Source organism: Rhincodon typus, chromosome 10, assembly GCF_021869965.1.
Source record: "Rhincodon typus isolate 14 chromosome 10, sRhiTyp1.1, whole genome shotgun sequence".
Classification (NCBI taxonomy): domain Eukaryota; kingdom Metazoa; phylum Chordata; class Chondrichthyes; order Orectolobiformes; family Rhincodontidae; genus Rhincodon; species Rhincodon typus.
This window is the reverse complement of record NC_063341.1, coordinates 47,785,546-47,809,465: the sequence shown is the minus strand read 5'-3', so window position 1 is coordinate 47,809,465 and position 23,920 is coordinate 47,785,546. Positions and strand designations below refer to the sequence as shown.

Sequence of the window (23,920 nt, the reverse complement as noted above, 5' to 3'; positions counted from 1 at the left end):
AGCTGGAAAAGACCTTGGTAATGACATTTTGAGGCAACTTCTTTGGAGTTTAAGATCATGATGACATGTTCAGTTAAATTTGTAAATGAATTGAATTTTGGAATTTGGAATAAAGTGGGATTTATTTGGTCAAAATTAATTACGGATTTTTTTGCATGTGGCTGAAATTGTAGCTCCATTTGGACTGAGCTGAATTACTATTGCAGCAATGTATTATGGGCAAGATTAACTCAAAGCACATGTGTATCATTTTAGGATTTCAAAGACAATTAAATGGGGAAATAATGAGTAGGGAGTATGGTCAACAAACTTTCTGTTCTGGAGTATACAGTTGACATATTTAACTGCATAGTCTCTTTAAATTTTTGTGTGCAAATCACAGAATTGATTTGTCCATGGGTCTGATCAGAGAATTTTCAGTTGCTGCACTGTTGCATGACTCTGTGCCTTTTGATTTTCAACCCAATTAGAGTCAGAGTTATACAGCATGGAACCAGGCCCTTTGGTCTAACTTGTCCATGCCAAGCAGATATCCTAAACTGATCTGTCCCACTTGGTCCATATCCCTCGAAACCCATCCAGATGACCGTTAAATGTTGTAATTGTACCCGCCTCCACCACCATCTCAGGCAGCTTGTTCCATACACGCTCCACTCTGCATGAAAAAGTTGCCCCTCAGGTCCCTTTTAAATCTTTCCCCTCTTAGCTTAAACCTATGCAGTCTAGTTTTGGACTAATTGATGTCTTCTATCATTGGTACAATTCGATTAGATTTCCTCTCTCAGGCTTTGACTAAGCTTATTAATGTGTGGTGCTCAGATTTGCCATCCATTTCCCATCTGATACCTAACCAGTATTTTTAAAGGCTGAACACAAGCTCCTTGCTTTGTAGTGAGTGGTGTTAGGAATAATGATCCTTAGTTGCACTGTTTCTCTGAGGAACAAGCATGTTGTACCAGCAGGTTTTGCCTGTCTCTTTTTGTATGTTCATTGTGTATTATTACTGTGAGGGACTGAGCGACGTCCTTACTTAGCTGGAAGCTGTACCATTCTAGTTGTTGCGGATGTTTCATATAGCAAGAAGTGCCATTAATTCTTAAAATGAGTGTTTAAATTCCAAAATAATTTGCTGCTTTGTATAACTTTCAGTTGAGCTGTCTGTTGTAAGTTAAAATGGGCAAAATCAAAAAACTTAAATCTGCAGCATTTGTGTACACTGACCTAATATGCTCCAGAAATATTGGTTTATCTTCAAGTAGAAATCTCGTGTATAACTTACTGCTGTAGTTGAGTTTTCATAATGTTTTACCATCCAAATTGTGGGCATGGAGTTAGTTGGAAAAATACAGATTTTGCAATAGTGTGACTCATAACTGTTTTATTTCAATTATTTATACTTTTTCTCCCAGTTTTGGATTCCTGCCTGTCTACAATATACACTTGTTCTTTTTATTTGGCGCCTATTTAATTCCAGCATTGGCTGATGAGGGTTTTATTTGCAATGTGTGTGAAAGAGGAGCAGTGCCAGCATTTCTGAACCACAATGCAATGTAAATGCAATGCACTGAACAGAAATGATGTACTAAATATGCTTCAAGCATGACACTCTTATAATCAGGTTGACCAAATCATCAAAGTATTGTCTTGGGATTTCTGTCTTATCTGCTCAACATGTCAACGTAATGCGTCAGGTGCAACCACATTTAGGTTGTATGACATTTTACAACACGCTATTGTAGACAAAGAGAACAACAGGAAATAGAGAAAATAAAATAAATGTCATAACACTGCTTAAAACTCAAAAGAGCACATTGTGACGGTTTACCAGGAACCATCCTTCTGGAAAATAATGGATAGCTCACTCCTGCTGGTTCCGCTGATTCTATTTATATTACAGCATTACTTTAGGAGGCACCAGGAAAAGTATTGATAAGCCATGACATGCATGGGATGCTAGTGTTTTAAAAGGATATGCCCAAATTTCTGCAGGAACACAACTTTGCAGGGGACACCCTTGTTTTTAGGTGAGATTATCCACTCATCATGACTAAAACTAGCCACTTGTAGCATGACTGATGGCTTCTGGAGTTGCATCGAAATTTATTAGAACTTTATCTCACTTGGCTCTTGTTTTATTTTCCCTAAACAGCTAGTGAGGACATTTTGATGTTTTTGACTTGCAATTAATGTTACCTGATATTTAGAAGGGCCTTGTGCTGAAGTTGTAAACACAATTTTATAGTGAGCATTCTAATACAGTAGCCTCTTCAGTAACCATGCAATTATTCTAGTGTTGTGTCAGCTGAGTGCAAGCAGTGAAATTGCGAACAATGGCAGTGTCTCATAAAGGTTTGGAAGCAGTTCTGTGATATAAAAAAGTTTAAAAGATAAAACTCCAGGTTTAGGTTAAAAAGAAAATCAAGTTTCGGTCAGCCAATTTTTTCCCTTGTGTTCTTCTCAATAAAAGAAATACTGTATTTGAAGGGAGGCCCAGACTTCACTCAGTTGTGCTGCAATAGATTTTTTTGATTACTCCCTATAGCGTATCATAAAATGAAATTTCCCACATGGTTTCACATACCTGCTGCAAACATTGATTTCAAGCACTACTTAATATAATCCTAATGCATATCACAATTGAGAAGAATTTGGATCATACTAAGCACTGTATACAAAGACTGTAAACAATTTGCCAAGTACAGAGGTTCCATTTTTCAGTTTAGTCCAAAACAAGAATAACTTTTTTTTATTCACTCATGGAACGTGGCGTTGCTGGCTGGCTGGCATTTATTGCCCATCTCTAGTTGCATTTGAGAAGATGGTGGCAAACTGTCAGCAATTATTTGCAAAAAAAGCCTCAGCCTCCTGAGGCATTGTTAGTCCATCATGTCAACGAAACTGATCTTGTCTGCATTCTCTTTGCTGGCGCAATCGTCTTTAAGCTGCCGCTCTGTGGCCATCTTCACTGTTCTATCTGATTGAGGAGAAAACAGGTGCCGCTGTTGTTCCTGCAAAACATGCAGATAAAACAGATTTTTATTGGCATCTTATTTTGGAACAGTTGTCTAGAGTTAATATACATGATTCAAAATTAAGAATGAACTCTGTCCACAACATTAATTCATTTCATGTATTTGTGTGATTCAGATGAAGTTAAATAATGCATTGCAATTAAAAGTTTGCATTTGATTTTCCAAAGAAAGAATAAAAATGCCTTCATTGCCTCACTTGCTACTGTTCCTATATTATAATTAAGTTGGTATGCTGTATTTTCCCACATTGCAATATTTAATTGTTGGCCTTTTTTGTGTAGCAGTAATAATAAATGGATTTGGAATTTCATCTCTTTTGTTTAGGTTTAACTGTGAAGTGTATTTTCAAGCACATTGACATACATCTAACTGGATGTCAGGTTTTTGCATAGAATTCCTACAATGAATTCTTGTGGCTTGGCTACAATTTTTTAATCTTTGCTTCAGTTCTCAGACATTTTGAGTATACCTATCAGATAAAATTGAAATTTGGAATTATTTGCTTATTGAACTCAAGGCATGAGGAGTGTCGTAATCATCTTTCTCCACGTTTATGGTGTTGCATGAATTAAGTTTGGGCAGTCTCAGCAGTAGTTCCTGGTGAGTTTAGATACACATTGACAAACTGTCAAAAATTGGCTGCCTTCTTGATGGATACTGTTGGACAACTTACGTAGATTTGGAAAATTTGCAGTATTGCATCAAGAACTGATGCTGAAGTGAGGATTCTGCTATTCTGTACTCTGATCTGTGCTGAACCTGACTTGTGGATGGTGACAGTGGTACTAAAAGTAGTTTCTTGCTGAGTGCTGACCTGGGAAAGTGTAGAACTGGAAAAGACAAGGGAATCTATTTAGCTACCATTTTCTTTAGCAAAAAAAAAATTGTGGGGGCAGCTGAAAGTAGCAGTTTACATTTAAGGACCTCTCGTGAATAGTTTCCTTGATATAATGCATTAATATACTACAAGATGTGATTTAGTATCACATTTTAGACGGAAAATTTGCCTTCATGTCTCTTGAACATAGGAAAGTCATCCAGGTTTTGTTTTCTATCCAGTGGCTTCGGATTGAGTGTGACCAAGTTTGGATTCAATCATTATAAATTTAAAAGATAAATTATTTGCAGACATTCACCATTTTTGATCTTGCATGCAAGATGTTCTTTGTAGGATATACAGAGACGCTACTGGTTTCTGAAACTATAACAAAACAGACAGCACTTTGAAGATCAAATTTAATTTGGCAAGTGGGATAATCTACCACACAGCTACATGAGAAACAAAGGAATTACTCTTGGGAAAACCGATGCAGCATTTTTTTCAACGTTAATTTACTCTGGATTGTTTTAATAATCCTGTATAAAATATATATACTTGAATTCAACATGTATTTGGACTCTGTGGTGATGGGTAAGCAATTTTAGATGCTAATATAGGCACCAAACGAAACCCATTTATTTTGATGCAGCTTCATGTCCAAACAGTGCTCCAGTTAATTCATACTATAAACCATTGTGAAACCGAAAGTGAAGTATGGTCTTGGAAAAATAACAAGTACTTTCCATGAAAATTATATAAAGCTATCCAGTGACCTTCTGGTTTGCCTTTTGAATTTTTTTTATGCAGTGCAAAGGTGTTCAAACTATTGTCTCCAAGCTTATTAGTTCTTTGTTTGGAATTGGTCACACCACCTGAACATCAGGTCAAGAATTTAATTGTCTGCAGTTTCTATTTAATGATGTACCAGCATGGTGGTTGTGCCTTCAGCTCCCTCAGCCCTAAGCAGTAGAATTTCTTCTCTTTATTTCTTCCTGTCTTTCCTCCCTTACGGCATCCTGTAGGACACAGCTCTTCGACTAAGCCTTTGACCACACTCCTTCAAAAGAAAGAAAATAAGAAAAATTAAGACTAGCATTTTTACAGTACCGTTCACAAATACTATATGTTTTGAAGCGTTTATAGTCAATTAAATATTTTGAATTGTCATCACTGTTGTAAAGTATGAAACATTGCAGTCAATTTGCACACAGCATAATCCCACAAAAATGACATAATAATGACAAAAACAGAAGTTGCTGGAAAAGCTGAGCAGGTCTGGCAGCATCTGTGGAGAAAAAAATCAGAGTTAACGTTTTGGGTCCGATGACCCTTCCTCAGAACGGCAGTTTTTTTTTCCCTAACTTACAGCATCCGCAGTTCTTTCGGTTTTTATGACCAGATCATCTATGGAATGTAGGCTGAGGGATAAATTTTAGCCACTAAACCAAGGGTGACTCCTGTGCTCTTTCTCAAAATATGTCCAGCCAAGACATTAACCAGACCTTAATTTACTGTCTGTTTTGAAACATAGGATCTCCAGCCGTTCAGCATTCTATTGGCATTGGATTTTCATTTCAAGCCCTTGAATGGGACTTGAACCGTGAACAATGTGGCTTAGAACTGTAGCTGACGATGATGAATTTGAAGAGTTCCTTGTGTCGGAGTATCACCTAATTTTATTCTATCAAATTTTGTTTTATAATGCTCCCAAAAAGTGTTAGCTTCAAGGTATATTATACATATGATTCATTCCATACATTAAGGTTAATTAATGATTTCTGATTGATTGCACTATTTTGCTTTGGGTATCTGATACCATCTTTTTCAGGGTAGCACAAAAGACACCCAGGTGGATAGAGTTGTTAAGAAGGCGTATGGTGTGTTAGCTTTCATTAATAGAGGGATTGAGTTCAAGAGCCGTGAAGTTATGCTCCAGCAACACACAAGCCTGGTTCGGCCACATCTGGTCCAGTTCTGGTCGCTTCATGATAGGAAAGATGTGGAAGCATTGGAAAAGGTGCAGAGGAAATTTACCAGGATGTTGCCTGGAATGGAAGGAAGGTCTTACGAGGAAAGGTTGAGGCAGCTAGGGCTTTTCTCTTTAGAACGACGAAGGATGAGAGGTGACTTGATAGAGGTGTACAAAATGATCAGAAATAGAGATAGAGTAGACAGCCAGAGACTTTTTCCTAGGGTGGAGGTAGCTATTATGAGGGGGCATAGTTTTAAAGTGAGTGGAGGTAGATATAGGGGAGAAGTCAGAGGTAGGTTCTTTACTCAGAGAGTGGCTGGGGCGTGGAATGCATTGCCGGAGAGGATAGTTGAGTCGGCCTCATTAGGGGTATTTAAGCGGCTATTAGATAGCATATGGATGATAATATAAAGTAGTGGTGGAGGTTAGGTAGACCTTAGGATTAGGGTAAAAGTTCGGCACAACATCGTGGGCCAAAGGGCCTGTACTGTGCTTACGGTTCTATGTTCTATCCCAGGTGGAATTTCCAATTCTGGTTTATTGTATCCCTGAAAGGTTCAATGCATGATCGACTCCATGTTCCAATTACGGGTTACCCAACATGTCTGTTGACAGTGTGCTGTTTTTACATAGTAACTGGAAAGCAGACAGGTTCTTGAATGTCCAATTGGACGATGCTTAACTATTAATTTCAAGCTCATAAAGGAAAGCTGTTCTTTTCCATTTCAATTTGTTTTATAAATAATAAACAGAAATGTTCGAACAAAATTAGAAAATGGCTTTTAATGTCATTATGCTTTGGAGTTACTTTCAGCATTGACCTGGAGATTAATTTTAATTCCTATAGACTCTACATCAATTCTAACTCCATCTGAGTGAATATTCTATATCTGCCAGTGATTTTTGTGAAGTTTACAGTGGGACTAATTTGGAATTTACAAATACCATTTAGACATAGTCTGAACATATTTGATTTCTCACAAAATTCTTTTCATGCGATTCTTATGTGACAGATTGAAGTGTTAACTGTAAATATAAAAGAATGCTATTGGACTGTAGAAATCAAATTTGAATGATTTTGAAAGGCTGCTTCCTCTTGGTGCAATACATTGCCACAACATTTATTTGAACGTTTTGTTTTGGAGACTTTGTAATTGTACATCAGCCTTGAGTTTCACCTTTAAAATAAATTCCTTTAGGAATTCAGAATTAAGTCTCATCAAAAGTGTAAATCCTTGCTGTATAATGCAGTGCTTTTGAAAGGGTTAATGTTGTAGACAGCGTTAAGCTCCACCCAGCCTGATATCATATTGGGGGGAGATAAAGCAAGGATATCTTTGGACCTTGTGAAGACCAAATCCATATGTCTCCTCATCACCTTAGAAACAATGTCTAACTAGCTACTGTAACTTGTAGCTAACTGCTAATCAAGAATGAATGGCATCTTGTTAAGACTCAGTAGTAGTCGATCCTTTACCTCTGTAGGCCTTTAGACCCAGTCAAAGAAAGCACATTGGTGACAGCATCCCTCTATCCATAAATACCACAATTTCTATGCAATAAATTCTGAGCAAATTTCTTTAGAGGTCTAATTAATCTGATGACACAAATGACAAATTTATAAGCTTAAAAACTGTACTCAAAGTATTAAATGAACAGTTGGGCTGAAGTCAGCTCTTTTGTTCTTTGCCATTGAAGCTCTGACATGCTTTCATTATTCAAATTGACTACTCAATCCACGTCTTTCCTGTCCAACGTTTATGTCCTTCAGAAATTTAAGGCTGTTTAAAATTCTGCTACACATTTTCTGTCTCCTCAATAAGTTCAATCACTCAACATCCTGGATCACCATAATCCTTGCTGGTTCTCACCTTCGTTGTCTCAAATTTTAAAATATTTGACCTCCCTTGTTTTATGACCTCACCTTATGCTGCCTCTGGAAGCTGTGCAAGTTCTATATCCACTCACTCCCATTCCTGGATCTCTTAGTTTCTCTGATTCTGACCTCTTGGGCTGCAGCCTTCCTTGGCTCAGTTTTGGTGACAGAGACATCAGCTCTTGGGCCCCATTTGATAGAGTGCATTTCTTAAACTGTAATGCTAACTCGCTCTTTTCAATGCCTATACTGCCTAAATCCATAACTTTGTCAAGTTTTCTGCTTGTTGGATTGGCCCTTTTTTTGTATATAGTAACCTTTATAATCAGTAAGAGGAAATTTTAAATAAGACATCTGTTCCCTGTCTGTTTAAGTTGCTTTCCTGATTTTTATTGCCTTTGCCTCAAATCAATCATTATCACGACAATGCTAAAGTATAAAATAATGGGACACCTGATACATTTTTAAAATACATTTGAAAATAAATTCGCATTAGAAATTTGCCACGCAAGTCACTGCTGTTCGGAAATAATGCACTGCACATTTTTATGCTACTGAAACAATGACCATCTTTCAAATATTTTATTTAGAAATTGGTTGCAGCAGTGGGAATAAAGTTATCAAATGGAAATTACGAAGGAATAACTCCATGTTAGATTAGATCAGAGGAATTCGTAGCTATTGATTTTGGGAAATAATCATTCCTTCTTATGAAATGACTGTAACATGCTTTAGTAATTTTATTTGCAATCCATCTTCTTTTGTTAGAACTACTGTAGTTCTGTTGGAAAGCATCCTGATGAGTCACTGTGTCTTTCGTGTCACCAAGTGCCCCCAAGTTAATTACAGTGTAAATTTTATGTATGAATGGCATTTGAAGTACTTTTTTAACGTTTGGATTTGATGTCATTAAAACTGAATCAGGAGAAAATTTGCTTTAAAAAAAAGAGAATACTTCTAGAATGACGTGTGCAAAGTAATGTTATTTTTCCTTTCTTTTACCTTGGTGAGAAATTTTTGCTTTGGGCACTGTCTCATTATTCTTTTTATTTAACTCTTCTGCATCTCCCCACCAATTGATAAGTTTGACTGCAGCAGTGCTAAATTCCAAAGTTTCCAGACACCAGAAGGTTTTGTAAAACTGAACTGAAAATCTTTGAAAATATAACCCTGTTAACATCTTTTTGAGGGGGCAAGACTAATAATGGTTTTATTTCTTGTGTATATGAAACTTCTTAGACTATTTTCTTGTACATTTTCACTGTTTCTCGAAGATAGTTAGTATCAGTCTACAATATTTGTTAGATGATTGCCCTAAAAAAAGGCTATATGGAAATTCTATACATCTCCTCCAACAGAACATAATACAAAATTAACTTGTGCCTGGTGACGGTATTCCGGCTCATTCAAGGAATTAAAGTTGCCATAGTGACATGCATCTTTACATGTACTTTGTAATGCGAACCTATACACAGTCGAGGTTGGGGCACTAAATTTATTTCCATTACATGACTGACCAGGAATATTTCCCATTTCTATCATCTGTCTTTGGGCTTGTGATGGATGGTAACCTGTTTGGCCATGTTACGAAAGCATCTTCCTTTGCCTTCAAGTTCTGAGTGTAAATCAAACCTGGAGCTTCTGGCTCGGAGGCAAGGACACTACATATTATGCCTCAATACTTCAATTTACATCTTGGATATAGAGCATCGTTCCCACTTGTGATTAGATCAAAATGTAAGTCAAGGGCAAGGAAGAAGTATTTGAAAAGTTATCCAAGAGTTTTGCCAGAGAGGTAGAATTTAAGGAAAATTTTGCATGAGAAGAATGGATTTGGAACTTTTTATTTGTTCATGGGATGTGGTCAGTGCTGGCTGAACCAAAAGAGCTATGGGGTGGATTAGAGTCCCTATGGTGTAGAAACAGGCCCTTCGGCCCAGCAGGTCCACTCTGACCCTCAGAACATCCCCCTATAACCCACCTAATCTACACATCCCTATGGGCAATTTAGCATGGCCAATCCACCGAACCTGCACATCTTTGGACTGTGGGAGGAAACTGGAGCATGCAGAGGAAACCCACGCAGACACGGGGAGAATGTGCAAACTCCACACAGACAGTCGCCCGAGGGTGGAATCGAACCCAGGTCTCTGGTGCTGTGAGGCAGCAGTGCTAACCACTGAACCACCGTGCCGCCCCGTGTTAGGTTGGAGGAGACTTTGGCATTATGTTAGGCTAGAATATTGGTGTTAAACATTTTGGAAGAGTTTGGAAGTACTTGTGTTTTGGATTAACAAAGGCATGGATGAGGATTTTGTTTGGACTGAGATCGAGGTGGAACTGAGCCATTTTTTAATGAAGAGGATATGAGGCTGGAAACTCAGCTCAACATCTGATTGGATGGTAAAGTTCAATACACGACAAAGTCAGGAAATTGGTGAAAGCAGTGCAAAGTTAAGGCTGAAGGATGAGGGATTTGGCTTCAGCACCTAAGTGAAGGAAATTATCATTTGCCCAAGACTTGATTTCTGACAACATCACAACCGTGTGATGGGTGAGACTTTGATTTGGGTGTTGCCCAGATCGAATCATGTCTACCAAATATAGCAGTGTTCCCTCTTTCTAACAGAGCAACCAAAAGGATTGAAGGACTGGAGCATTTGGATTACACAGATTAATGTTTTAAAATGGAAGTGTTTTCACTGTAAAAGAAAATGTTGAATGATTTACATGATTGCTGTTTTTAGGATTTCGCAGGGCTAGATTATATTAAGAACTATCTCAGCACAGTAGAATGGCAGGATACAGCCTATGCTGATGTGGGATAAATTTAAAACTAATTTGTAGAAACGTTTCAGTGAGCAAGTGATCAATCTGCAAAATAACCTCCTGAGGGCTAAAGCGATTCATATAGTTGCAAGTGAAATGCATCTCCTTAAGAAAATAGCAATTTTGGATGCAGTATATGCATACATATATACTGCCTTTGGTAGGTTTAACATGCTTGTGAGGAAAAAGGTGACATTTGATCTTTCATCTAGCAATTTTTACATTACTGAATATATTCATGTAAATAATTATCGTAACAAACTTATTGTTAATAGGCTTTGTTCTTGGCAGAATTTTGAGAAAAGATCTGATAGTTTTCTGTTTGTGCACTCCTACCCCACTTCATCTGCTGCAATATTTTAAATAACCAGAAGAAAATTAAATTGTTGCTAACTTAAAATTCTTTGATTTAGAATCTTGTGGCACAGCAACAGTGTCCCTGTCTCTGGGTCAGAATGCCTGAGCTCAAGTCTCACGTGCCCTGGTCATAACATGTCCAAACAGGTTGAATAAGATAACAAGACTCTGATTACGGTTTATTTGGGAGTGCTTGAGCTTTTTGAAAAAATAGAAGATCATCATAGAATCCCTACAGTGTGGAAACAGGCCCTTTGGCCCAACAAGCCCACACCGACCCTCACACCCAGAACCATCCCCCTAATCTAGACATCCCTGAAGACTATGGGCAATTTAGCGTGGCCAATCCACCTCGCCTGCACATCTTTGGACTGTGGGAGGAAACCAGAGCTCCTGGAGGAAACCCACACAGACACAGGGAGAATGCATATACTGCATACTCCACACAGACAGTCGCCTGAGGGTGGATTTGAACCCAGGTCTCTGATGCTGTGAGGCAGCAGTGCTAACCACTGAGCCACTGTGTCGCCCCTAACTGTAATACAATATTTTATAGCTAATTAGTTGCACAATTTCAAGTCTTGCAACCTGCTGAAAGAGTTGATTGGCTTTCACTGGTTTTCATTGTGGCAGGAATTAATTTGAAACTTTTCATGCTGGTGTGACGAATCTGTGAAAATTTGGAAGTTCACATGAAAACTTCAGTACAGACCTCCAATTAAATCTAGAACCTGCTTTGTACAATTTTTGCACGTAAATAGGTTTTCTATTTGTTTTGGTCTGTTGGAAACATTATTGTCTAAATGGAGCTATCCCCCAAAACTGCTTATAAAAAACATAAAAAGTAAAAGTTAATATATTTTCACTACATTTGGAAGTATTGATTTTTTTTCAATGTTTGGTAATGATGTCTGCAGTCATCAAGACCCTCTGGAATTCATACCCTCAATATCTTTGCCTTTCCATCTCCTTCTCCTACTTTAAAAGCCCTTTTAACAACCTCGCTCTTTGGGAGCTATGTAGATACAAGTCATTATATTCTTCATCTTCATTAATTACACACATCTCTCTGCATCATGTTTTCCTGTTGTCTGCATGTGTTTAATCAATTTCAATTGACTTTCTCCTGTGGAATAATTTCTAGTCATGCAAAGAAAGGTTTGTCAGATAAGCCATTTACTAATTATTAAAATTGTGTTTTAATCTGTTCCAACTACTGAAATCAAAGCTACATCATGTTGGGAACACTTCCAGGGGTTGAACAGTTTGCGAGAAGTGTAATAAGTTCTGATAAGTTTTATTTTGGCTGTAGGTTTATTTTTACACTGTTTAGTCTTTTCTCGTTCCATTAGATTATTAATCTACATAACACCAATGACCGTATTTTAACCATTGAGTGCTTTGAGATGTTCAGTGGCTGGGAAAATCACTAGATAAGTGCAGAGATAGTAGAAACTGCCGATGCTGGAGAATCTGAGATAACAAAGTGTAGAGCTGGATGAACACAGAAGAAGGGTCCAGACCCGAAACGTCAGCTTTCCTGCTACTCTGCTGCTTGGCCTGCTGTGTTCATCCAGCTCTACACCTTGTTATTACTAGATAAATGCAAGTCTTTTTCGCATTGCATCAACAACTTGGTATCTTGCCATATGAGATTCTATAGCCTTTTAGATATTTCTTTTGTGCTCTAGAAGCACCACTGCTGTAGGCGAGTTCTTACTCTTTATTAGTCAGGGTTTATATGCACATTACCTGATGGCACTATTTTTCCAGGGCTTACAAAGACATTCCTGGTTACCAAGTAAAATGAAATCTGTAATGATCTGCCTAGGAGAAAAATTGAAGATAAAACATTGTGTCAGAATTGTGAAATAGATGATCATCTGGTGACCAGTCTCCAAGATCTAAATCTTTCAACAAGCCTGCGAATATTCAACCATTCCAGTGCAGTATAATGTCACTAATTCCAGAAATGTCTGTGTTGTAAGGAAGCCTTTTATGCAGAAATGTCAATTCCAATATGTGTCGAGTGATCTAAATACAATCGGAAACCACAGCAACAGCCAAGAATTTTAATGAGAGATAATAAAGTTTCAAGTTGGCTATAATTATTCTTGTAACTTAATACTGCTCCAGTTCTTGGAAAGGAGGCAGAAGCGTCAGTCGTTATGGTTTCTGGACCAAAAGTCTTTCCTTCCTCCTCCATGCGTGGGCAAGTTTAGTGGCATATCTGCAATGTAACCTCAAGCTATTTTTTGTTGTAAGCAAAGATGACCGGTTTATGTAATTTTGTTTGTCTTGGTGCTGTCCCCTTTATTTGTTTCCTGTAGTGATAGTGTCAATTCACAATTGCTTTGCATGTAATTGTTATAATGATGTACTTTTGAAATCATTCATCACACCCAGGCCCCTTCTCTTCCCCCATTCCACATGCACTTACATGAAGCCAAACTGTTCTTAATAAATTTTGTGAAAGTTTATAAAAAAAATTTCACATTCTTGCTTTCCACTGCCTGTAATCCAATTCGCAGAATGATTTATGTCTGGTTAGCTAATTGTCCATTGAAGATATGAGACACTCAGTTCAATGGATTGACCTAATTTGTGGCTTCAAGATTGAATGTAAAATTTTTGATATGATATCAGTTTGTTTTCACGATTTCAGTGCTACACTGAACAAGAATGATCAGTATCATATTGAAATTGCTCAACATTGCATAAATAAGGATGCAACGTTTGTCTCAGCATCTCTGGATTAAAGACAACAAAATTGCCTGGTTTTTCCTGTAGTGGCTGCCATGCTTTCAAAGTATGTGTAGCTACAAGGTGTGGACAAATTTCAGGGTGAGGACACTGCTGCTGCCCTGCAAGCTAATATTCAAGTAGTAATCATTTGGTTAAAGTACTGGAGAGCCCTTGCTGATTGTACATTCACATTCCATCATTATTTCCAGAGGGTAATTTTTAGAGAGTGATGAGCAAAGGGAAAAAATAGAAGAAAAGAAAGTGACAGGAAACATTGATACAATTACTCCTATTTTAATTTTAAGTACGCACATTGGACAGTCTTTATCACTACTATAACTTTGCTGTACATACACTACTGTTTATATTAAAATTAGATCAGTATTCCAGTATTAAGGAGCGGATCACATCTACTTTGAGGATATGTGCATCAAAACTTAGATGCACATAAGTTCATGTAAAAGCTTGTCATGTAATTGACAAAATAAGAACCATAAATTGTACTTGCCATGTTGATTTTACACTCTCAGAAATAATTAGAAGATCAGTCTGTTTCATTTTTTCCTGGACTTCAGTAATTTTGATGCTTTTTTTTTGCATTTTCCTCCTTTCATCCCATATAACTGCATCATGCTGTTATCAGTTGCAACCCACAGATCTCTCCGACTGCCATTTGATAATTTCTGATCAATACGTTCGAAGCTACATTTCAGAACAAATCCTTTGTACTTTTCTTTCCCTTCGACTTCAGTTGACTTAACCATGACTAGTTTATTCACCTTACTGTGGAATCTTAAGTGTGTGCATTGATCTGTATTTTTGTAGTCACTTGTGTAATTTTATTATCCAGTAATTTGTTCTGGTTTCTCTGCTCCTCATCTTATGATTGGGACAGGATGCAAAATCCATGTGCTTTAAGTTATCCTCTTCACAGCACTGTTGCTGCAGGGTGTTTTTTATATACATTTACCCAGCCAGCTTAGAGATACTCATCCTGAAGGTGTGTTACAGAGTCTAAATTTGGGGCGGAAGCCCTTCTCTGCAATGTTGTAGCAGCAGATTGCCTCAGTTTTGGGATCACTGTTTTGCTGAGAACACTGCACACAATACTATGAATTCTTCATACAAGACTCCATCCTCAAGAATATTATAATGCTTGTTTTAGAACTCTGAGAATCATAATATGTACCCAAAATCAGCTGAAAGTTTTGATGTCCACTTTATCTTCATGTGAAGCAGTTTTAATTAAAGGCTTTGCAACTCTGTTCTGCACTTGCAGGTCTGGTGTTAATCTTAATTCTGAAATTGCAGAAAGCTGGGAGATCATATAGAACTACTGCTGTCTGGAGTTTTTTGCTTGCAAAAATGTATTCTTACTGAACAGACCTCCTCTGTGTGAAGCCCTGTTGGTTCTTGTAGACTAATGTTTCAGAGAAATATAAATGACAACAGTTAAGTGACTGAATTTGTTCTCAACCATTAGTAGATAATGTTGCACAGAAGTATAAACATGAAAAATCGTCCATGCCAACTTTGCTGTTTCAGCATTCAATAAGGTGATTTCTACCATGCTGCTTTCCCATTTAATTCTAATTTTTCTCAGTGTTATCTGAACCAGTCTTTTGAAAAAACATACCAATGAATTGTTAAACTTCTGTTATTTTTGTATACTGTATGTGGAATTATCTGTAACTGAATGGAATTGTATGATGGGCCGTTGCTTACTAAGCTGCAAGTTTGGAAATTAACTTCACTGAACATCATTGTTACCTAATAGAGGCTCAATATTTCTTTAGTGAAAAGGGGAGAGGTTATGCTAAGTTTCACTTTAAGATGCCATTGGCTTGAATACAGAACACAATTGGTAGAAAATGGGGAAGACTGTTTTTCACCCTTGAATGTGTCATGTTAGCAAGTTCAATTTGGAGAAATAATCTTCCAGTATGAGCCTGTTTTCTTTGCTGGTAAGTTATTACGATTGAATAAGATCATTATTACATGCCTCAATATTTAATTCATGCAGTTTGAGTCAAATTTCAAAGAATTTGCAAAATTTTATCAGATTTTGAGGAAGTGAGCAGGGCAAACTAAACTTGTAAAACAACCTCTAAGTGCACAGTCAATGAATGGCTAACCTCCTGGCAAGGATTGCCAAAGGGTTAACAGTCATATGATGGAACTGTGAATTGGTGAAACAGATGTGTGTGTTGGATATGTTCCAAGCAATGACGTCAGATTGTACTTGCCTATAATGGATGGGATATAGCTTTCCAGAGGCCTTTTTCTGCTTGGTTTCTTGCCTTGATGTTCAGTGTGTTTAGCTGGGTAATTTCAAATGAAACTATTACATCAAATGCTGGGACAAGTTATATATTAGAGATAACGCAACTTCTACATCCAGCATATGTTTACAATCTACTAAGCCGTTTTGTTTAGAACTGGTATTCACGCATGTTTTCCTTCTCCCATGCCCAACCCTCACGAAGTAGGTTTGCTTCAATAACTTTTTTGGTTGCTACTACTGCGAATAGGCTTTGAATGAACACAAAAGCGGTAACTATCCAGTTAGTTACAAAATATATTACTGTAATGTCATGCTGTTATAACTGTCAAGCTGTATATGCTTTTTAATTATGCTTTTTTGTTATGATCAGGATTCATTTCAAAGTTCACTTGCTTTAATATTGATTATTTTGTATTCTAAACATCCATAGACTGTGAAACAAGGAAAGTTGTTTGAATATATTTTATTGAAGGTAATTCTCAATTTTTGAAAATAAAATAGTAATGTTATCTAATGTATGTTAGTTCACTGCATACTGTTTTCTTGGAATAGAGATCCTTTGGTCACCTCTGCCTTACGGCTTGGTCTCTCCAATCCTGTTACTGGCCAGTCGGGTGTGCCTTTGTACATTCTGAAGTACACCTTAGAAAACAAGAAATAGGAAGGTAACTTAAAACTAGTCTGGCACACAGCTCTGAAGCCCTATGGTTGCATGTTAGTTTGGAAAGGTTTGGATTCTCAGGGTAGATCTTCCACTTCTGACTTCATAACTACTAGTTTCTGTTCCAAGAAATTGCCAATGGAAATAATCACTCAGTTTATCATTGAGAATCATTTACAGTTAAAGTTAGGCAAATTCTGTAAAGGATGGTTGATTGCAAATGCCAACAAGGTAGCTTGTTGGATATCTTGCCTGCTTGTCAAGTTTGTGTTATGGTTTCCTTGAGTCTGGAGGTGGTCTAGGTGTTAAGAGTTTCTACTGTTTACTCTGGATTATACTGCTTATTACTGCACAGGGTTACCAAAATATCAAAATAAATTATTCTATTCTTTTAAATTGAGCAAGTTATTTGAACAAAACAAATACTACATTGACTTTCCCAAATATTTAAGTAATTGAAATAACACATCTTGCTATAATACAATATGGGCTGTAGAAGTGAAAACTTGTGTTGACCAAGTAGGTGCTCTATTACGTGGAGTTGGTTTCACTGTATTGCTATGTTTTTCAGAAATAGTAATTACACATAAGTCAAAGCAAACTGCTTTTTCTCGAAAGGGTTTCTTATAGCTGCCATTTACAATACAAAATTGTGCACTTAAATCTGCTAAAATGATAGCTCTGGGTAAATATTTAGCAAGTTGTTATTATGACTGCAGAATACACTACACTTGTGACAAAAGAAGAATGGAATGGATGTGATTTTGAACCAAATGGAGAAGGAGGTTTTCTCAGCAGCGTGAGATGCCTAACTGTATAATTTATGTAAATATTCCGGTGCCGGGTCTGTGGTTGGTTGCTGCCTGGCTGCCTGCATTCAGTTGCTTTCAACAGCAGATGGAGAGGAAGTGCTGCTGAGATCAGGATCTGCCACATAACAAACGGACAAATGCTTGCCGTAACGGAGCAAAATTTATGAATTGAACACTTTGTTCACTTTGGATTTGTGCTGCATTTTGCTCCAATGAATCACGGTTCTGCTTTCCAGGGACTTCCGTAAGATTACGTCGTAAATATCCTAATAATATCATTTGGAGAGTCGCCTTATGGCTTGACTTTGAGAGTAGAAAGAGAGGAGTGTGTTTTTTTTTTAAAGAGGTGATGGAAGATGTTAATTCAAAATGCAGATTAGGCTGGCATGTAAGGAGAGATGTTTGACCTCATGTTGAAGTGACTCTGAAGTGGGTTCTGATTGTGGCCATAACTCTTCTCACACAAGAAGAGCTGTTGGCTATATGTTGAGTCTGCAATTCATATAAAAACTACCAGTTCAGAGGAGCTGCAGAATTGAAATAGCCCCGGCAGCCACACTGGTGATGAATAGGTGAATAGATGAATGAATTCTTGCATCGTTTGAACACACGTGTCTCAGCTACTCAAAAAAGAAACAGTCCCTGCATGGGCGACAGAAACACAACGTATGGTCAGCTGAGACTGTCTTCAAGCAGAAAGATAAAAAGATTCATGTTGCATAAGCCCCAAAATAAGGTGTCTCTAGGAAATGAGAAATGAATCACGTTGACTTTGCATTGACAAATGACAACTCAGACAGTGCACCCACTGAATATTTACTGATGTGAGAGACAACAAGCTAAGTTTCAGACAGTTCTCAAGTCTGTAAATTGGAATAATCCAGCAAAATTTAAACGGACATCATGGATGATTCAAGTATTTTGAGGCGGCGAGGACTACAGGTAAGCTTGGTAGAAGTGGCAGCAATAACACAGACGCTTTTCAATATTAATCTTGAGCAGGTTTGACAGCAAGCTGTTGTCTCAATAATCGGGTGCATGCTTGTTTTTGCAGCTTTGCTGAGTTTGTGATTTAGCTGCTCTAGTGATTGCTTTGTGTGTCCAGAATTTTTGAACTTAAAACTCTGCCCTAGTGAGATATTAGAAGGGAAATTTGTGCTTTAAATAATTCACGATTGTTTATTTGTTCTTGGCCTTTTTTATTAAATTTAGTAATTTATTACTTCAGATTTGTTGTTTAATCATAAGTGATCAATGATAGAATACCTGTTTAGGTTTCTGAACTTTTCTGTGTTTGCTGTTAAATTCTCTCCAGTCCAGCGCTGTGGTTTGCCATTTTGCATTCCAGGTTTGTCAGTTACATCCTTGCTAATTAGACCTTGCAGCTATCAATGACTTTTTTACATCAATCAGTTGTACATTTACGTTATGGCTTCTTCTTCTTTTCTGAGATTCCGCCCACCCCATACCTTTCTTTCATATGCAAAACTAAGATGTGAATACTGACTGGCTAGTGGACTGTGGAGGTCATCACGGTTAGTTTTGTCCTGTCCTTTATACTGGCATCGCTATTAAAGCATTAAATTTGGAAGTATTTTAATCTATGTAAAACAATTTTGCACAACTGATGGAAAGCTGAATTAAATAAAATAAACAAAAGCCAGCATGATATTTGAAGTAAGTAATGAGTCTTAGCTTTCCCACAACTTTTTTTGTTCGTAATTCCGGTTTTATTTTCTGTTAATAAAGCCTTTAGAAAAGATCAGTCTGAAGTTTGACTTGTATTGTAATGTTTTCTCCTCCAAATAGTTTGAGGTTTTTTGAAAACTGGTCACTTTTGACCATTCAGGAAGTATGCTCCCTTTGTTATATAACATATATCTATATTTCTAAAACCCGTTTTCTTCATGTTAGAATGTAGCTGCAAGCAGACTGAAGCCATTGTTACGATAATATCAATTTTCTAGTCACTGATCCCATTCATAACATCACTGAGACCACCACCAGCTACCTGCTTAAGTCCTCAATTCTTCACCTGTTTAGGTTTATTTGCTAACAGCTTCATCCATGCTTTTACTGCTTATAGACTTGGTTATTCTAATACTCTTATACCCTCCCATATTTCATCCTTTACACACCAGAGCACATCTGAAGCTCTGCCACTCGGATTCTAATTCATGCCAACTCCAGTTTACCCTTCACTCTGTTTGTGACTTAGGTTGGCTGCTACTTAAGTAACTCCTTGATTTAGAAAAAATCTCATACTGGTATTCAACTCCGTGTATAGCTTTACTCATTCTTATCTCTGTAAACATCCAGTCCTACAGGAAACTCCTTCAAAAGACCTCTGTGACCTTTCACTTTTATCCATTCAGACATCCGATATTTTATCACTCCTTTGTTAGGCGCTAACATTTTTGTCGCCTTTGCCCTAAGCTGCTGGGTTCCCTGACTAAAATCTCTTTTGTCTCATTCTCTTTGAAGCTACCCCTTAAAACATATATCTTTGCGTAGGGTTTTGGCCATTTTTTCTCAGCTCCTTTGTGAGTTGATGCTAAAGTTTGCTTAATGAAAGTGCTTTTTGACTTTTATAACTTTGAATTTGCTATACAAGTGGAAGTTGATGTTAAATTCCTAAATAGAATGATGAAGAATGCACATCCAACTAGTTCCATAAGTTTTAAAATTGTGGAATTTTAAGGGAGTAATAGGGAGAAAATATTTCCACTTCCTCCAGGTTCAGTACCGGAGATCACAGATTTAAGATAATTGAGTAAAATGCTAGTGGAGGTTTTTGTTCCTAACACAGCAAACTGTGTCTCAATGGAGGTGGAAGCAAATACAATACTAACTTTCAAAATTGAATTGGAAACATTTGCTTTCAAAATTTGCATGCTTTAGATTTTGTTGAAGAATGCATTTAAATGTAAGAGTTGAAGAATACCTGATGATTTTGACACTCTAATATGTGAGGATGAGTTGTGAAGTGGTCAACAGTTACCTTTAATCAAGCTGATTTGTGGTTAATTTTAACATCCTCACGAGCATGTTATCTGAGAACAGCTAATTTACTACTGCCAAGAATAAATTTTTGCATCTTTCTTGATGAAACTTGCTGGATTATCTGAGGTGCTGTCCAATTCATTTTTGAAATATGAAATGTTATGGTCATTTACTTAAAAAAGATGAGGGAAAGCATGGCGTGTGAGATAAAATGTATTCGACTATTCATCTGCAGATTGGCAACATGATAATGAATGCATTCTGATGTGGTCCTGCTTGGAGTGCTGGATACAGCATTCAATGGTGGGAGCATTTAACATCAGCAGTTACAGCAAATGAATTGATGCCTTGATCTAGATATTTTGTCTGTGAAGAACAATGGAAACTTTTAAAGAAGATATCTTCTTGAAAATGTTCATGATTCTTAGGGGTGTACATAAATTAAACCTTGATTTTGATACAAAATTGAAGTCTGACAAAGATGCATAGACTTGAGCTCAGATGTGGGAAGGGACATATATGGTTTACATTTAATTAATCTTCTACCAAGGGAATGGTGCACTGTCAGTTGCAGAAGAAATTTTAATCCAATGCCCTGTCTTTCCTTTCAGATGGCCTTAAAAGATCCTATAGTCATATTTTTAAGAAGAGCAGGGAAATTCTCCCTGATGTTCTGGCTACTACTTACATCTTAATGAACATCACCAAAAAATTATTATTCAGTGCTTATCATATTGCTGCTGCAAACAGGACCCTTCTCTGAGGAAACTGATTGCAACATTTCTTGTGTGGTCACAGTGACGAGGTTTCAGAAGTACATACCACATTGGGTACAAAGTGCTTGGGGAAATCCTAAGGTGATCAAAGGCTCTCAATAACTACAAGTCTGTCTTTATTTAGTGGCAGCTTGAAAACCAAGGTGGTCAACAGTTATGATAGATTGATTAGGGAGGTAGAAAAATATTGGCAGACTGAGCCCGAATGAGAGTTAATTCATGGTCTTTTCCCTGCTTTGCGATGTACCAGATGTTTGGCAATCATAGGATCATAGGAAGTAGTAACAGGAGTAGGACATTCAATCCCTCGAACCTACTCCACCATCAATAAGGTTCTGGCTGATTTGATGGTGGCCTGAACCTCACTTTTTTGCCTACTGCTAATAGCCTTTCATGTTTGACTAACAAAGGAGTCAGGCTGCCTCTCCTTAAAATGACCCTTTCTCCATCATATTCTGGAAAGTATGCATTGTAAACATTGGAAAGAGGAATCAAGGTAGACCATTCTGCCCCTTGAGTCCTCTCCACCCCTTAATAAGACTGTAGGTGATCTGTTTGTGTTTTGAATCAGACATTCCCATCTATTAACAATACAAATTGATTCCCTTGCCTAAAAATCTCTCTACATGTGGCTTAAGACAACCAATAGTAACTTGTCTCTACCACCTTCTGAAGCAGAGTTCCAAAGTTATACAACTCTCAGAAAAATTTTGTTTCTGTCTTAATAGTGCAACACTGATTTTTAAGAGTCCCCTAGTTCTACACTGACCCACAAGAGAAGGCACCCTGTTTGACACTCAGCCTGTCAAGAACATTCAAGATCTGTCTTCGATCAAGTCACCCTTTATTTCTGTAAACCCCCCTGAACCCGCAGAAGACTCTCTTGGAAGAACTCTAACCTTCTAACTCTCCTTTTCCTGCGTCTGATATTTTAATCATTCTCCTGTTAGTGGTCTGCTTTTCACTACAAAAACAGAAATTGATGGAGGAACTCAGCAGATCTGGCAGCATCTGTGGAAAGAAAACAGAGTTAACATTTGGAACCCAGCAATGCTTCTGTTTTTAGATGACTACCTCCTAAGCTCCCAAATTAAGTCTGTCTGCCTCTCGTATCCCTTAAGATACACTTTCAAACCTATACACTTGAGCAGAGTTTTAATCATCTGTTCTCAGCTGTTTAAGTGATTTGATGTTTTTTTGTTTAAAAAATGTGCTTTGTGACTTCAAAGAAGTAATGCATCTCTGTACAAATGCAAGAGATGTTAAGTTCCTAGATTGAATGATGAAGCAAACATATCCAGCGAGCTCCACACATTTCAAAATTGTGGCGTTTTAATAGAGGAGAAAAGTTCCACAGAGCTACAATCCTCTGAGGAAAAATTATGCTCTTCCTCTTCATCTTGAATGAGAGACATCATAGTTATCATTTTCTCTGCTTACATAAATTCCTATGTTCTTTTGAAGCGTGGCAATTGCTTACTGTCAGATTCCCAATCCACACCCTCTGCTCCTATGATGCTGCTTGGCCTGCTGTGTTCATCCAGCCCTGCACCTTGTTGTCTCGGATTCTCCAGCATCTGCAGTTCCTACTATCTCTACTTTTCTTATACTGGGAATAAGCTGTGTTTTTCTCACTGGGACTTTCAGCTCTGGCTCCTTCAGAAATGTGGAAACGATCCGAAATGCAGCAGCAGCTATCTCTAACATAAGACAAGATTAATCGGGAAAGACAAACCACGGACAGCCTTTTTATGGCAGTAGTTGCCGTATTGTGTTGAGAGTTTAAATGCGGCAAAGCTCGTGTGGACCAGGTTATTTCCACCTTTTGTTTCACACTGCAAGGGGTCTCCGATTTACAAGCGTCCGACTTGTGAACGCGATCCTACACAGGGATGTGATTTCGAAGTCGCGACCTACAAATGTTTCCTGTACCTATAAACGGCTACTTCACGTTGTGTTGCAACTTGCGTACAAATTGACGTGTGGATGGACTCCAGAACGGAAGCTGGGGACTGCGGGTATTACAAATTTTAAACAATAGTGTCTACAGCTATTACACTTCTGCCTTCAGTGTTCACACCACCTTGACACTGTTCACACCCCTGACAGTGTTGACCTAGATGTGGAGGTGCCGGTGTTGGACTGGGATGGACAAAGTCAGAAATCACACAACACTAGGCTATAGTCCGACAGGTTTATTTGAAAACCCAAGCTTTCGGAGCCTCAATCCCCCTTCAGGTGTTAGTGAGAGAGGCAGTTTCACTCACAGAATTTATAAGGAAAACATCAAAGGTTCACACCACTGATGAGGATAAACTGAACAAACCGAAGATGCTGTGAAATCTTTAATCAGTTAGAAGGTTGTAATTGATTAATATGTATATGTAAATCCCTGAATTCCTTTCAAGTCACAGTTCGGAGAAAACTCGAGGTTTTATCAGTGTGAAGAACACGTGACATTTTAGGTCAGACAATACATGTTAGGTGTGAGGCCTTGTTTGGAATCTGTTTGTGTTTTGATTTGGAGTCAGACTGGTTTTATTTCTAAAGTAGGAATTTATAAAATGCCATATTGACTCACTGTCTGTCTATAAACTATGCTTTATGAACAAAATAAAATATATCTGCAGATACAAATACACTCCACAGATTCTTGTGTGTGTGTGTGTGAGAGGGAGAGGGAGTGTGTGTGTGTGTGTGTCAGAGAGAGGGAGTGTGTGTGTATGTGTGTCAGAGAGAGGGAGTGTGTGTGT

General features: G+C 37.7%; 1 long non-coding RNA gene across 1 annotated transcript in view; it reads left to right on the top strand.

Annotated features, from left to right (window-relative positions):
- The first annotated feature begins 17,521 nt into the window (after nucleotides 1-17,521).
- LOC125484200 overlaps nucleotides 17,522-23,920 on the top strand; it is a 201,303-nt gene continuing 194,904 nt past the window's right edge. Inside the window, exon 1 of the long non-coding RNA XR_007263042.1 lies at nucleotides 17,522-18,330. This is a non-coding gene — a long non-coding RNA (uncharacterized LOC125484200). The remainder of the gene's footprint in view (nucleotides 18,331-23,920) is intronic.